The sequence below is a fragment of the Garra rufa genome, chromosome 1, assembly GCF_049309525.1.
Source record: "Garra rufa chromosome 1, GarRuf1.0, whole genome shotgun sequence".
NCBI lineage: Eukaryota > Metazoa > Chordata > Actinopteri > Cypriniformes > Cyprinidae > Garra > Garra rufa.
The window spans coordinates 9,629,350-9,647,416 of NC_133361.1; positions in this window are offsets into that span (position 1 = coordinate 9,629,350).

The following is an 18,067-nucleotide window of genomic DNA, read 5'->3' on the forward strand; positions in this document are numbered from 1 at the left end:
ATAAATCAAATCATATTAATAACAAGATAATCAGTGGTGTAACGTTAGTGGTGCCGGAAGAAATGTGGGTATATATGCTTCATTTATGAATATCGGTTTGAACTTTCTATTTGAACGCATTCGTTTACTGGATCCTTGGACTGAAAGGTTTAAAGGTTCACTGGTTTAAGGAAGTTCTGATCATGAAAATCTGCTTCTTTTTATTTGTAAGATATTGTGTTCGTTATTATGTACTGTTTAAAATGACTAGGGTGCAGGACGCAGCGGGCGCAATACATTTCAAAGCAAGCCGGCGCCACAGTCCTGACTACATCATTGCTGTCTTTATTGTGTGTTTTTAGCGAATATTTACATTCATTCACATATGACTGGATGTGGTTGACTGTCATGATTTTGGCTAATGCAGGATAATGCGCATCAGAGGAGATTTAAATACGCATAGCACCAGGCCAGCAGAGCTGAATGTGCGTTCGCTTGATGCGCTTGTGGCTGGAAGCGGGAGCTGCTTGGCGCTTTCGTGACGTGACGTGTTGATAACCTTAAAGAACTTAATAAAATATGAAAATAGATATTCCCAAATATGTAATATAGGCTATAGGGGATTGCACGCAACATACATTGATTTTTTTAAATTTGATTTTGTTTTTAATGACCCGCCCCAACCCGCCCCGCAAATAAAGTGACAGTTTCTTTACCCGCCCCAACCCGACCCGCGGGTTATGAGACGACCCGCGCATCACTAATATATATATATATATATATATATACACACACACACACACACACACACCAATTACATTGAATCATTAATGGATTAGTCATCATCCATTACTTTATTGTTTTCATATAGTGAAGATAATGATAACTCCCTATTAATGACAGAAATCATTGTAAGGTTTTTATGTATATGTTAGGTTTGGGATAGTAGTGACTTAAATCCTTCTAAAAATAATTACTAATTATTTGGATGAGTATCAAATCCATATGACATTCTACTATTAAGAACCTTACAAAAAAAAACATAAATTAATGATTTAATAACATTGTATTATTTCTGGCACACCACAGTTAGGGTTATTGTTTCTGCATCAGCATTGTTTGATATGTTCATAGCAGAATTCTGTTCAGAATTTGAATGGTTTGTAAGTCTAACATACCATAAACAGTCATTAAAGATGAATGAAGTACAAACACCAACCTCCTTGTTCCTCCTGTTTTAATCTCAAGGGTTCTGGTTCCTCCTGTTTTATTCTCAAGGGTTCTGGTTCCTCTTGTTTTATGCTCCAGGTTTCTGGTTCCTCTTGTTTTATGCTCCAGGTTTCTGGTTCCTCTTGTTTTATGCTCCAGGTTTCTGGTTCACTCATGTTCTCCTCACTCTCCTCTTTAACAAACAGCATCTTCACAGCAACAGATCTCAGTTCAGCTGAAACTCCTCCAGATATTCCTGTTTACTTCAAAACTTAGTCACGACTGTGAGGATGAGAATATTACAGGTATTTATTGACCTGATTAAAAAACCTGTATTTTTCTATTTACAGAAACAACAGTTCTAACCGTTTGTATTAAAACAGAATCATGATAAAAACAACAGAGAGCGCGGTGAAACTAATCTTCTTCTTCTGAGGTTTAATGGTGTCTGGCAAACAAACGCAAGTCTTTAAGCGCCACCCGCTGGACTGGAGTGAAGCGTCGAGAGGGGAAATATCCTCCATGTAGGGCTCGCTGCAGCCTGCGGTGGACATCCAACCCCGCCCACATCCAAGTGTGACGTCAGACACCACGCCCACGTCAATGCGTCATCGTGTGACTCCCCTCCCCATCGGTAGCCTTAAAGCGGTGCATTTCAAAATACTTCACGAAATGTATCCATGTAAAGTAACTCTTTCTAAATTCATGGACATTGATAATACCTGCAGTTTCTGAAACACACATGAGGAAGACTTCATTTGTTTTATAATTGCGAATTGTCTCTTAGTTTTTGGTCTGATGTTAGCACCTTTCTATTTCTGCAAAGAAATGTTAATTATATGTTTTCTTTAAGAGATGTTATCTGTACTTATTCTCATAAAAGTAAAATGATTGAGTACGTTGTTAACTTTTACATTTTGCAAGGCAAATATTATATTCATAAACAGAAATTTGCTAAATGCATACCAAAATGTATTTTATTTTTATCAGAAATAGAAGTTTTTAAAAAGTCTTTAAAACAAATGAATACATTTTTTGTTACATTTCACGGAGAACTTTTTTTCTGATTCTGGTTCGAGGTTTCTCCTCGAAATATTACGGGAAAATTACTTAGTGCGTGTGAATGAATCAAAGTGCAAAACAAACTTGTATAATTAAAACATATTCGTCAGCTTCATTAATGAAGAATACAGACCAATCCTCTCTCTGTCCTCTTTAATAAACTTGGTCTTTGCAGATTTCAGCCCTTCCTGGTGTTTTGATGCTAGTTTACTTGTGAGCTGATGGGAATACTCCAGTATGTATTTGCGAATTGCTAAATGTGTGATTGTTGTGGGACAAGCATCACTGAACACGAATTTCTGCAGATTTGCCAAAAACACCTAACACCAGAAAACTAAATATAGTTGATTTTCTAATAACTACAATTCAGAGCAATAAAGAAATGAACATGTTATAGTTTTATATGTGCAGAAGTTAACAGTGAGCATACAATCTTTGAACAGAAAGAGTACCACAAAGTATTTAATATTTCCATATTATAAATCCCTTCATATTTATTTAAACTGTCCCATGTGGCTAATTTTATGTCTGTTTTTTTTTAACCATGTAAAGTAACTACTGTGTGAACAGAGAGTATAATAATGTGTTGGACGGGGCGCATTTTTATGGAAGCAGATTAGTCTCATTAATAATTCACGCACAATACACGATGCACACATGCGTGTCCCAATTCATGTGCACGAAAAAAATATATATATATATTCACAAAAAAAATTCGCGTGCAAAAAATAAGAATATAAATTCATAAAATACGTTTCACAAGTTGCAAAACACAATTCACAGATTTACAACTATGTACAACAATTTTGAATGTTTAAAAATCACGAGTGTATCACGGACTGTGAGTGTGTGAATAGCTTTTTTACGTGTGTATTTTTTAGACTTGCGTGTGTGTTTTTGAGACTCTCCTGGCAGCGAACTCCTCCCATGCGGGTCACTCGTACACTTTAGCCAATCAGATTTGAGCCTGTCGATCAACCAATCATAACCCGCTGTGGGCGTGCCTATCTTACGTTACGTCATCAGCGCGAGTCCAGTTCCAGAATTCAGATACGATTCAGCTGTTGATCGTCTCATTTGTAACTACTCTAGTAAAGGTGTATTGTTTTATTTTGAGTGCTTAAAAACTAAAGGTAAAATCGGTCGTTTAGACACACTCGTTAACGTGACCAGTTTAAGCCAGCGGCTGCTATGAAAACAGATAGTGTTGCCAAAGATGCTGTCTTGTGTTAGCCACAATGTCCTGTTTATTGGCCAAAATGAAGAAAGAATTCTTTTCATTGCCATGTTTTTGTTTAACAACGCTGGGTGTCCTCTGCCCAGTCTAGCTCCCACTTAGCACTGACCCTGCCTTTATTATTATAGCTTTATGTAATGATGAATATACCTCACGAGAACTCAGTGTATGAATTAGAGCCCTGCATGGGCCTTAAATCTAAGCCCTAGCCCGGCCCTGGCCCGAAACGCACAGGCTGTAGCCCGGCCCGTGTCCGACAGCTTATCAAAAATTTTGGCCCGAGTCCGACCCGAAGCCCGTCTTTTTTTCCGCCAAACAGCTTATACTGTTACAGCCATTAAAATAGACCAGATTCGTATTTAATAGAAAGTTTATGTTTTTTCGTTTTGGTTTTTTTATCAGAACAATTTAGAGAAATGTTTGGAGTTTTTTGTTTGTTTGTTTGTTTGTTTTTTAAATGTAAGTTTTAGTTTTTTAAGTGACATCGATATCCAAGCGGTATGTGGTCCACAGTGAGTTTATTCAATTTAACCTATATATCAAATCAACACTTGACTAGTCTACAATGCAATCCACAGATATAAAACAAACATCAATATATCACAATGTTAGATTTAAAGTTTATTATCACCATCTCAGAACAAAGGCATTTCAAACTGGGCAGGCAGCTCTGCTGCGCAAAACCGGAACATACAAAGTCGCAGTGGGAAAGTAAACGAATAATGAACAAATATATAAAGAATTAATAATAATATAGAAAACTTCAAAAACACAACTTTACCACGTGGCTGAAAATCTCTGTGCTGCGCAGAGTATGTAAGCGGAGTGGAGCGGCAACAATTTCCCCCCGCGCTCCTTGCATTTAATAATCGCTCTGCTCCAGCTCCACTCCTCGCTCACTGATATCAGAAACACCGCTCCGCGTCAAAAAATAAATAAATAAATAAGTATGTGTGAAATGTAACAGTCCTGTTCATAAAATATAATAAAATAACAGGAGATTTTCAAACATAGTGTGCAATATTTGTTCCGACCAGCGACCACAGCTGATAATTGTCAGCATTAAAAGAGTATTGCTGCTTTATCCAGTGCAAAGTTTGTAATGAAAATAATACGGTTTCGTCAGTTATTTTACCTACAGATCACACTATTTCTGATTTGAGTGATCCATCTCTATCAAGCTGAACATGTTTAACATATGATTTCCTGCTTAATGTGCAGTTATATTATGGACCATTGGCATGAATTGTACTCATGATGGAGCGGTGGTGGAGCGCTCTTGAAGAGAGTGAAAATCATGACGCTCCGACTTTTAAAAAAATCCGCTCTTTCCTCCATTCAAAATCACACCGCTCCACTCCGCGCTCCGCTCATACTCTACTATGCGCGAGTTAGGCATCACTGGCGCTTCCGGGGACGCACGCATTAAATCTCATTAAACTTTTTTTTTTTTTTTCTAAAGCAGGCCCGAAGCCCGATATGCGTGCAAGTTATGACGTGAAAATTGGCCCGAAGCCCGGCCCTAGGGGCAAAAAAAAGTCGGGCCCCGACGGGCTCGGGCTCAAATGCAGGGCTCTAGTATGAATAACGGTTTGTTTGTACTAACCATTTGTGCAACTGGATGCAGTGTTTAATTAAAACACACTAATCATTTTCCTTGCATTTTTCAGGATTTAACACTTTGGAACAACATCTGGATGACAGTTACAGACCTCTTCGTTCACATTAATCTTTATGTCTTTTTATGTACTTCACCTTTATGCATTATTTTTTTAATGTAATCAACATTCATGTACTTTTTAAAATATTATATTTGTTACGTGACAGACGTGCTGGATGAACGAGACGAAGTCGAGAATCAACAATTAACACTATTTTAATATCTTCTTCAAGGAACAGACAGGAACAGGCAGGATAATCCACACACATGTAACGATAACATCAAATAAAGACCGACATTGAACTCATGAAACAGACAGACTTATAAGGACACACTAATCAACAGACACAGGTGACACAGATGACTAATGATACGAGGACAGGTGCTAGAAATAATGATGAGGGCTAAACCAAATGACACAGATCAACGGGGGGAAAACAAATGGGATAAACCAAAGACATGAACTGACAGAACTGTGACATTACGCCCCCCTCCGAATAGGCGCGTCCTCGCGCCGTAGAAAAAGAAAAACAAAACAGAAAAGAGGGGCGAAAAAAAAGGAAAATGTCCATGGTGGCTTCGGCGGAGGACGCCACCCCAGGAGGGGGACCAAAACAAAAGTCCAGGTGAAAGACAGTACAGTCCAGAGGGGCGACGACGGAGGGAGGAGCCAGGGAGGACATGGGTGGGGCGTAAGGCAGGAGGAACTGACCCAGACCGCAGCCATGATGACGGCCCACTGTGGAGCCGACGGAGGGAGGAACCATGATGGATGAAGGCGTGCCGACTCCATGGGGCCGACCGACAGAGGCGGAGCAGATGGAGAAGGAGCCCGAGGCGAAGACGGAGAGCCGATGATCCGGGGTGACGCCGAGGATCCGGAGGGCCAAGGTGGAACAGGCTCTGGCGCCCGAGACGGAGGCGGAGTCCCGGAGATCCGCGGCGGAGCCGGAGCGACAGAGGATGGAGGCTGTGCCCGCAGGAAGGAGGAGTCCCAAGGAGCCGGTGGGACGGCGCGACGAGGCACAGCCGGAGGAGCAGAGTCCTGAGGTGACGATGGGGTGACGACTGACCAGGGCGGAGCCGAAAAGACGATGGAGCCCGGTGGAGCTGGTGGATCGACGGGCGACGGTGTAGAGGAGGGCGTCGAGAGCCGTGGTGGAACCGCGGGGTCGAAGGGCCGAGGCGGAGTCCAGGACTCGGAGGCTGGAGGCGGAGCTGAGGGATCCTCCAGCCGAGACGCCGATGGTAGCTGGCAGTCCCGCGGCGAACCCACTGCACAGGTGGTGGGCTGAGGGTGAGCTGAGGGGCTGTCAGGGGACAGCGGCGGCCAGACGAACATGGCATCAGATGACAGAGGGTGGGTGGGTGGGAATTCCGGGCAGACAGGACAGACGGATATTTCCATATCAAAGTCAATTAAGTTACCAGAGTTATCTTCGATGAGATCCGAGAAAAAGTCTATTAAGTCCCCAGAATTAGGTCCAAGCTCACCCTCAGTGGTGGTGCAGTGGGCAGGGCTCTCTATCGCCCTCTCTCGCTCCACGTGGCAATCCACCGTCGCCGATGTTGCAGTCGGCTCTCGCACCTGGTCAGATGGGTCAGGCTTTGGCTCTGTCGCTCTCGGCTCTGGCTCTCCATCTGCGGTGGGTTCGGGCTGCAACTCCGCATGTCGGGGTGATGTTTGGCTGGGTTCTGGGTCTGGAGTGGGGCTGACGTCCTCCTTGACGATGTCGACAGTCCAGGATGATCGGCAGGACGCCAGCACCCACTCGATGAAATCCGGCAGGCTCTCTTGAGGACCCTCCCCGGATAGCAGCGCCTTGGTGGCAGAGTTCAGTCCTAGGCGGTAGTGGACGCATAGGCTGCTATCCGGGAAGTGTGACTGGTTTGCCAGGAAGAGAAACTCACGTGTGTGGTCCTCAAGAGAGCGTTCCCCCTGCCTCAGGAGGATCAGGAGAACTGTAGGGTCCATACTTGAAAAAAACAAAAAACAAAACACTGAGGCTAACAAACGACAAAATAAACGAAGGGGAAGGTGCCGGAAAAACTGTTTCGGTCGGTCTTTCTGTTACGTGACAGACGTGCTGGATGAACGAGACGAAGTCGAGAATCAACAATTAACACTATTTTAATATCTTCTTCAAGGAACAGACAGGAACAGGCAGGATAATCCACACACATGTAACGATAACATCAAATAAAGACCGACATTGAACTCATGAAACAGACAGACTTATAAGGACACACTAATCAACAGACACAGGTGACACAGATGACTAATGATACGAGGACAGGTGCTAGAAATAATGATGAGGGCTAAACCAAATGACACAGATCAACGGGGGGAAAACAAATGGGATAAACCAAAGACATGAACTGACAGAACTGTGACAATATTATTGTGATACATAATTTTATGTTGAGCAGTGATGTAAAAATCTTTGAGATTACAATACACAAGATGATGTTGGTTAGCAGCAATTGTATTTGCTTTAGTATTAACAGTTCTGGAATTTGCTGGTCAGTCAGACAGACTGATCACATAAAGGAATGCATCAAAGATTATTCAGTAAACTTCATTCAAGTTCCGACTTGTTTTGAATGTTTTAATTCTGACATACAACCAGAACATTTAACAATGCATAACAAAGCTTTATGCCTTAACAAATACAAAGTCATAGGGTACCATTCTAAAAGAAATGTAGTAATAATGCATGAGTTAAATCAGTTGAAACTGTTAAAATGGATGGGTTGCAGCATGACTGTTTTGAAAGAGTTACAGTTCCAAATGAAACTTCTAGATTCACATCACCTCATAATTTGTGGCAGAGGTTGAAATAGGAGCAGCTACTTGTACATCATAAGCATCACAATTCTGAAATAAATAATATCTGCAGGCTGCAGCGTAAACAAACTTAAATGAAATGTACATGGTTTACAATGTGTTATTAAATCGCCATCAGCTGAATGCGTGCCATCGTAGGATTTGAGACACAAGACAAGTTTGGCTCTTGACAGCTCTTTCCTGTTTTCAATCAAAAAAACAAAACCACAAGAGACTGCTTGAAAAATATCCAAATAGATAATTTTCATTTTCTATTTACATGTCCCATCTGTAAAAAACGTATTTTATGCTTTACATTAAGTTTATAATTTTAATATCTTTATGCGGTATGGTACAGTATCCACGCAAATGATTCTTTATTAAATAAACATAACAATCGATAAATTTTAAAACATAATACACTCTGAGCAGCAGCTGGCTTACACTGGTCACGTTAACGAGTGTGTGTAAACGACCGATTTTTAAATAAGCATGCAGTATAAAACAAAATGAGACGATCAACAGCTGAATCGTATCTGAATTCTGGAACTGGACTCGCGCTGATGACGTAACGTAAGATAGGCACGCCCACAGCGGGTTATGATTGGTTGATCGACAGGCTCAAATCTGATTGGCTAAAGTGTACGAGTGACCCGCATGGGAGGAGTTCGCTGCCAGGAGAGTCTCAAAAACACACACGCAAGTCTAAAAAATACACACGTAAAAAAGCTATTCACACACTCACAGTCCGTGATACACTCGTGATTTTTAAACATTCAAAATTGTTGTACACAGTTGTAAATCTGTGAATTGTGTTTTGCAACTTGTGAAACGTATTTTATGAATTTATATTCTTATTTTTTGCACGTGAATTTTTTTTGTGAATATATATATTTTTTTCGTGCACGTGAATTGGGACACGCATGTGTGCATCGTGTATTGTGCGTGAATTATTAATGAGACTAATCTGCTTCCATACATTTTTTTCACCCTAGAAATAGCGCAAACGGTAGTAGATTGCGTAACTTCCTGATGTTGAGATCGTCATTGTTTCTTTCCGGTGTTGTGACTGTGGAACGCTGTGGCAAGGTATGAGCGCGTTTTTTGCTCTGCTGTTACGAAGCTTGTGTAAAGATGTTTGCCTTACATTGTTTGTACACTCTGTGTTAAATTAGAGGGAGATAATCCTCGATGCGTGATCTGTTAATGCAGTTATTTTCGGAGTTGTGGACTCCGTATATAGTTTATAGCATGGGCGGAGTGGCAATCGGGACTTTTTCCGGTCGACCGGTGTAGCAGTCGATTCTGTTCCCCTCGGAATGTCTGTTCCCCTTTACGTATTCATACTATGTAGTCTTGCGTAGTTGCCGTATTACCATACTTATTGTCAGAACTAACGTACTCATGAAGCTCAACTGGATGTACGGGAAGCAAAAGGGATCAAAAAGTACCGTCTTTTCTCCGAGACTTAAAAATGGATCTGAGAAGCTAGGTTTTTCCAACTTACAACCGATTTAAGCGTATAATGCTTTCTAGCGCAGGCCTATTTGAAACGGTATGTGTCACGGATTTTTTAAATGTCACTTAATTTAAGTGAAACCAAAAACAATTTTGCAGCAGGTGTAAGAATTTACAAAAATAAATAAAATAAGACCACAAAAAACAGTGACTTAATTCAGTTTGTTTTATTGCAAGAAAAGCATTTGTATTCTTCTTCTGTGGGTGGATTATTAACACAATCCATATGGAACCATCGCCCACAGTCATCACAGGAAATCTATAAAATAAAAGATACATTTTAAAAATTAGCAACATTGTCAGCAAATCTTATAGTCTATTTATTAATATTCCACACCAGTTTAAATAGAAATGAAAAGGTTACCCAGAGATCATCAGCATCGGAGTCAACAAATGTTTCTGCCTCCCCACAAAAGTGACACAGGTTACTTAGGTCATCTGTAAGGTACAGTATGGACAGGGTGTGACTTGTTAATTTTCAAAGCACTAATGAAAGTGATGCACACATCAAAAAGGCATGACAATAGCTTTCATGGTTAAATACAATAATAATATAAATACCAGATTGGCTAAGCAGTGTTGATGCAATCTCCAGTCTGAGTTGTGCTATGTGTTGTGGTGCATTGGAGAAGTCAATGATGGTATTTTGCAGAATATTTTCTGCAAACTGTAAAGCAAAGGTTAAAGGAAAAACGAAAACAAATCCTATTTAAATGAACATTTAAAATGCGCTGTCACACACCTTCAAAGCAAACACACCACATGATGTAGCATCCTCCTGCAGTGGGTGAGTCGGACTTTCACACACCCAATGTGAAACTGGAATTCCTTTTTTTCTCATCATTGCTCTACAAACAAATTTCTTTCCTTTTCTATCACGCACAACTTCCCAAAATATTACTTCAGATCATGAAAAATTAAATAGGCTACCTTGTTTTTTCAAGACACCTTTTCTTCTTGAGGTCAGTCTCTCCAAGTGGGTCAAGCAGAATGTTTTTTTTTTTTTTTGGATGGGTATAAAGCCTAGGTAATATGCAAAATTGCCAGACGTTAAAGGTAATGTGCCGAAACATTTTTAAAGGGCCAAAGGGAAACCCCACTGTTCTCAAGCACAAACACTTACAACTAAAAACCAATGATGACACTCATTTACAATCCCAACTATTATCTCATGGTCTCCTGGGTTCTCCTGGGGGGGAGAAATAAAAAGAATTATAAATATATTATTTATATATATATATATTAGGGCTGTCAATCGATTAAAATTTTTTAATCACGATTAATTGCATGGTTGTCTTGAGTTAACTCGCGATTAATCGCACATTTTTATCTGTTCTAAATGTACCTTAAATTAATACTTTTTAAAGTTTTTAATACTCTAATCAACATTGGCATGGACAAATATGGATGCTTTAACAAATATGTGTTTATTATCAGTGAAATCATACTTGACTAGACTAACTTGTTTCAAAGCTCATAGATGTTTTTCAAATAACTTGTTCATGTCTATTATGAAAAAAAAGAACATAGAAACACCAGGTTCCCATTACTTCTCTTTCTTTGCACTGAGCAATTTACTTACACAAGCCTGTTTACATTATTTGCAGGACAGGGCAGCTCACTTCTTCTGAACATGCAAAATCTACATTTATTGTTACATTTGTTTGCCTCTTGGTGCCCACATACTGTAATTTGATGCAGCCAAGTTCTCAACAAAACTGTTTCCATTGTTATATTTTAGTGTTTCTGTTATCAGACAACCAAAGTAATATGAAATAATAACTGAAAAAAATCCTGAATTATGATCATGATTCAATCACTGAAAAGAATCATTTACTGGCATCTGGACATAAGTCACTATTCCCTGCATTATTGTCGCTGTTTTTAACTTTTTAGGAGATTAGCCATTTAAAGTTATTTGATCCCAAAAACCTGCTTCTTTTATGTTTTAATGTATTGTTTTGGTTATAATGTACTGATTCGTGAGCCTGGTCTCATGCAAATGCGCACTAGCACGACTTTCTGTTTCTATTTGGCGTGCTATTAATAAGCTAAAATTAACTTTGGCGTGCATATGATATAGACGTTTTCGCGTGCACACTCGTATGTGGCTTTACGCATCAACCCCACAACAACAATCCTAACGTAGCCCGACTCCGCTTGCATTCATTAAATATGCCAGAAGTTCCAGTGTACGCAAAAGAATAAAATACAGAAGTACCTGCGTGTGAATGAACATAACATCAGTTTTAACTGAAAGCGCTGCTCCACTGCCGCTCGCTGAACAGAGCAGACGCAGATATAAAGAGAGGGAGGTGCGCGCGCATTGGGAGACCTCACGCACGTTCAGCAAAACCGAAGAGCCTCAGAAACTAGGTTTGTCCAATTATGTGTTTATGTATTGTTGCTAGACACTTTTCGCTAGGTTGTCAACATTGTGCATCCATTTCTTTAACTATGGGCTAGGTAGTGGGTCAAACAGAAAATGCGCGCTGCTTTAATCGCGCGTTAATAAAATTAGTGCCGTTAAAATGAATTTGCGTTAACGCGCTATTAACGCGTTAATTTTGACATCCCTAATATATATATATATATATATATATATATATATATATACACACACATACATACATACATACATATATAGTATTGTGTACATGTTGCTATTTTTTACTGCACACACAGCAAGAATAATAATAAAAAATACTTAATAAAAACATTAATACAACAGACCTTGAATCCACAATATTTTCCATTCCACATGGCAGTCATAGCAAATGGATCCATGTGGAAGGCTTTCTTTGGTGAGGTTAAGTTGTGCTGCCTCACTTTCAGTCTCAGATATGCATTTATTACCTTGGCAAAATGAAACAAATTATTAATATGTTGCATGAAAGACTTATGACCCCCCCCCCCCCCCAAAAAAAAAAAAAAAAAAATCACACACACACACACACCTCACTCTCCAGCTCCTTCCTGGGGCCGATCTGTAGAATGTCTTGATAAAATAACTTGTAGGGTCCCACTTTGGACAGCAGAACATGGCTATCATTACCAGCCCAGGCACTTTGGATACCTACAGAATAAAAAAATACATAAAAAAAAAACACTCCCCCCCCCCCCACACACACACATTCTGACATATTAAAATTCAGACCAACATTGATTACAACATGTAATATTTCATCAGTACTTACAGCTATGTACTGCATCCTTGGCGTCAGCTGGTATAACCGTTGCTACGGTAGTTTGGGACACAGGATAGGAAAGTGGCATTGATAAGTCCAGTGGAGAAAGAGAAGAGGACGATTTGGGGGAGATGCAGGGAGAAAGCATTAGTGCTGTTGGTGAGGATGTAAGTGATGGTGGGGGCTGCATTTCCTTAGTGATGGTGAGGTCTACATGTGTAAGTGAAGGGTGTTGTCCAGTTTCTTTATGTCTCTTAAGTTGGGGTTCATGTAGAGTAAGTCTGTGGGGTATCCGGGGTGTGTCTTCCTTAAAGGATTTAAGGTGGTCTGTACTAATTTTGGGAAAAATGGAACCCTTCTCATCCCTCAGATCTGCACTCTTGTCTTTTAGACTTATTATTTCATATGGTCCCAGCCAGCTGCACTCAAGCTTGCCCCCCTTCCTCTGCTGGGTCCTTATATTTTTCCGTAAGACCTTTTGGCCTACACAGAATGGTGCCTGATTTGCCACTTTCTGTCTCCACTCCTGTTTTCTCTTGACATTGTCCTTCACTATGTGGTCCATTTTTTCCTTGAGAGAAATGGCCCCCGACACAGTGTCCTCTGCTATAACAGATTCCACTGTGCTGTTGACCTTTCCAAAATATAGAACATTGAAATTATGTAATTAATTTGTAAATGAAACATGAATTTTATTAGAGATTGCACATTTTTCATACCTCAAACGTCTCGGGCACCTCACAAGGATATCGAGCCTCCATGCCAAACATCAAGAAAAATGGGGAGAACCTAGTTGTCAGCTGGGTTTTGGTTCTTAAACCAAACATTACTGCATCTAGGTACTCATCCCATTTTTCAGGCCGTGAATCGACAAGCTTACACAAGGCTCTAGAATTAGAACCAAGAGGAGTTGGAAGTTATCAGTGTACACTTGAAAGACAACCAATATTAATATGAATATTGTATTCCACTTGTTGAAAGGTTTACCTCTGAATGGTATGATTTAATTTTTCAACAAGTCCATTAGTTTGTGGATGGTATGGGGCACAGAGGCTTCTTTCCACACTGAGGAAGGCACAGAGTTCTCTGTTGATCTATTTGAAAAACATGCATAAGGTTTGTGATTTGCACAAAGCAATTATGGTTCACTGCTTAATATACACAACTTTGTCATGCATACAAAATGTGGTTCATTCAGCATGCTACAAACCTGGTTGACAAACTCAGTGCCTTGGTCAGTGAGTATCCTCTTTGGTGCCCCAAACCTGTAAAAGAAGTTGATGATGCAACGAGAGACAACTGTAGCAGATTTGTTTGGGATTGCATATGCTTCGGACCATTTTGTGTAATAGTCAACCAGGACACAAATGTATTCGTTGCCTTTGTCGGTCCTGGTGACTTTACCCACTAGGTCCATACCCAGCAGTTCCAGAGGCTTGTCCACCTTAAAATGAAAAGAGCACACACACACAAAAAAATACATTTAAATTCTGTGACCATAATCTGTGACACATTCTCTTTAAATGCTTGTGAACAAGCTTACATACACATATTGGGATGTACTTGGGCTCCTGTTTGATGAACGGTCTGCTGAACTGGCACTGGACACACTGCAGAACCTGATATTTAGAAAGAAGCACATCACAAATACATTCAAAAACAATACATTTGTATCTCATGACAAATTTGAAAATAATTTTATATTTACCCATTTATCAATGTCCACCCCCATTCCAGGCCAGTAAAATCTGGCTGAAATGGCAAGCTTTGTCTTTTCTGTTCCGCAGTGTGCTCCATAGGGGCTGGCATGAAATTCTAAAAATATTTGGTTGGCCTCTTTTTGCCCAACAACCACTCTTCTTTTTAATTGCACATTGTTTTTTGAAGACATATGGTAAAGTTTCCCATCTATTAAAACAGCATTTTTATTAGTCAAATCCAGTGATGGAGTACTCGAGTCCTGGACTCGGACTCGAGTCACTATTCTTTGGACTCGAGTCCGACTCGAGAATCCACTCTCTGGACTTGTGACTCGACTTGGACTCGCGGATTGATGACTCGTACTTGGACTCGGACTTGAGGATATACAATCGGACTTGAGCATTCATCACTTTATTTTTGACTAAATATGTTATAAAAAAAATTATATAAGGTGTTACACTTTTCCTGTTTGGTGCCCAAGACCGGCCGCGATCTCCCTTCACAGACACTGCTACCTTTCGCTCTCTTTGCTTGGCAACACACTCACTGACGTCACTCACTTTTACGCTCGTACAATGCATGATGCATGATTCGCGGGCTAAATGTTAATGTTAATGTAAATGTGAAGTTCGCCTACGCAAAATTTTGCTTCTAATGCTGGAAAGAGCAGCGCTAAATGTTGTGTGTGTAATCGCTCAATTGAGGAAAAGACAGGGACAACCTCAAACGTTAACAGACACCTGTCACAGATGCACCCAGAAAAGAAAGTAAAATGCTTTCCATTGCCTAACGTTAGCTTTTTTCAAAAAAATATTATTGACTAATGCATATATGATAACAAACAGAAGAAGCTAGGGTTAATGTATGTCTGGTTCAGATTACAGCATTTTTTTTTTTTGTCTGTTGATAACGTTACTAGTCACTGTGCCTGATCAGATTTTTGCGATATTTGTCTGTTGCGCTAGTCACTGTGTCAGATTAAACATTTTTTTTGCAATTTTGACTTTTAAAATCCTGTGGTGTCGACAAGAAACATATCAAACTAACGTTACACGTTGCTTTCTGACCAGTCGATTGCCGTCACACACGCACGCACACGTTAAATAATTTGGTCGCACACACAATATCTATCTCTCTCTCTCTCTCTCTCTCTCTCTCTGCATATCGTATTGATTTTTACGTTTTAAGTATCTTTAAAATACAGTGTCCTGTAATATGCAGGTTTCTTTTTTTTTTTTTTTTTTTTTTGCTAAGTGTATTTCTGTAATACAGTGTTAAAGAATTAGTTCACACAAAAATGGAAATTTCCTAATCATTTACTCCTCCCACTGCCATCCAGGATCTTTTTTTTTTTCTTCAGTGTAAAATAAATTGTTTTCTTAAACATAAATAAACTCCCTTTGCAATTCTGACAGTGGTGTCATTTTTGTTTAATGTAGAACCTCTTTAACAAATTTTATCAGTTTTTTGAAGGTCCCAGAGTGGAGACGGAACTCTCAGACTCGAATACGGGACTTGAGACTCGAATCGGACTCGAACTCTGGGGACTTGAGACTCGACTCGGACTTGAACTCTTGTAACGGTGACTCGACTTGGACTCGACTCGGACTCTTCTTTGGTGACTCGGACTTGGACTCGGACTCGAACACTGGGACTCGAGACTCGACTCGGACTCGACAGTTGGTGACTCGACTACAACACTGGTCAAATCTATAATAATAATAATAATAAAAATAGTACTATGTTCTGAAGGCCCAATGCAAAAAATAGGCCCATTTAAAATTACATTAAAGAATAGGTAATTTGTACCATTGTAACTGCTGGAAAGTCAATTTAGTTCAAGACAATATTAACTTTGTATCAGGTCTTCGTGTCAGTATATGAATATCACTTAGAGTAGTTTGCTTACCATCAACTTGGAAGTTGGAAGAACGTCTGCGAATGACATATTTTTGCTCTTTCTTAATGCCAAACGGGTAAATTCCCTGAGTTTTATAATTGAAAATTTCTTCAAACAATTTTTGATCCATAGTTAAGATTTTGTGACAACCCCAGCAAGAATGTAAATTCAAGTGACAACATGCCATGCTCATGGCCCAAATTTATAGCTAAACTGATTGATTTCATTAGTGGTCTCTGCAATTATGCTCTAATTACTATAACTACTAAAAGCTGTGTTTACCCTTGCATCTTGTATTTCTTGTGAAAAATTTAAATATTTAAATTTATTTATATAAAAAATTTAAATTGATAGATTAACTATTATATTTAATATAGTCTATAATATGAGGCATCAAGTTTAGGATCATTCTACAGAAATGTCCACTTTTGGTGTGGCATGGTGCTTTAAAATGTACTTCTTTTTATAACATTTAAACTTAGACCAAATTATTAGATTACCTTTTGACTTTATGAATACAGAAAAATGACAGCTTAATTTTTATTTTATTTTACTTCAAAATTTTAAGACCACATGTACAATTTTCATCACTTGTGTTACCTTAGAACTATTAACATTTTTATAAATATTATTTTTATTTAATGTGGCAGAAAAAAACAGTCACACCATTGACACAATGAATCACCAGTGACATAAATAAGACCTGATATACTTTTTTATTTTTGACATTTTGTAAGATGTATGCAGCATTGTTTCATTATGCCATTAATTAACATATTTGAAATGTTAGAACAACTTGACCCCAAAATAAAACCCTTTCCCTCTGTACATGGCTGTGGGGACAAGCAGTTCTGTGGTGCTTGGAATATAAATAATAAAAAAAAAAAACATTGGCAAATTGATGGCTCAAGGTTTAATAACATATTGTTTCAATGTGAAATATAAAAAAAATTGTAACTTTAAGGTGTTTTCCAGGTGTAACATTTCTGTAAAGGCAAGGGAGATGAAAATTGACATTTAATAACAATTTAGATGTCTGCACCGACAGATTATCTTAAAATGTATATGCAAAATTCAACTGCATAAATTCAGACATTACACAAAAACAAAGGAAAAATTTCAAGAATACTAAAAACCACAGAACACGAAGACTAACTTAAAGAATAATTTTATTACGCTGTAGAGAAGCAAGACACTTGAACGTTGCGCAAATACATTTGTCCCATGTCACTTTCCGTACATCCAGTTGTGTGTGATTAGAATCATTGACGTTACTAAATTCTCCGCGAATAGCGGCCAAATACTCCCACATAAACGTCCAACCAATATTTATATCAGTTGCTCACTCTCTATATCTTTGTCATGGTTAGCTTATCCTGCAGAACATTCATGGTCACAAAAAAAATAACCTTTTTTTTTTTTTTTTTCTTGAATTCCCCTTGAGGGTCAATAAAATATCTATCTATCTATATAATGTAGAATGAAGCAGAGCCTCTTGGGAATGGGGAATGCGTTTATCCAATGAACCGATTGCAGGTCAAGTCTATTTAAAATAAATGAGCGCCCCCTCGGTTGTATAGTTCCTTACAATATTATTGAAAGTGCTGTGGTTTTCCAGTGGTTGAATGGCTTGTTGTATTAGATAGATAGATAAATACTTTATTGATCCCCAAAGGGAAATTCATCCAACTATCCATAGTTCCTTTCCCCAAATATACAAATGGTATATTTCAGCTTCTGTTTATTAATGGAAAACCCATAAAAGCTTTAAACCTACACTTTATTG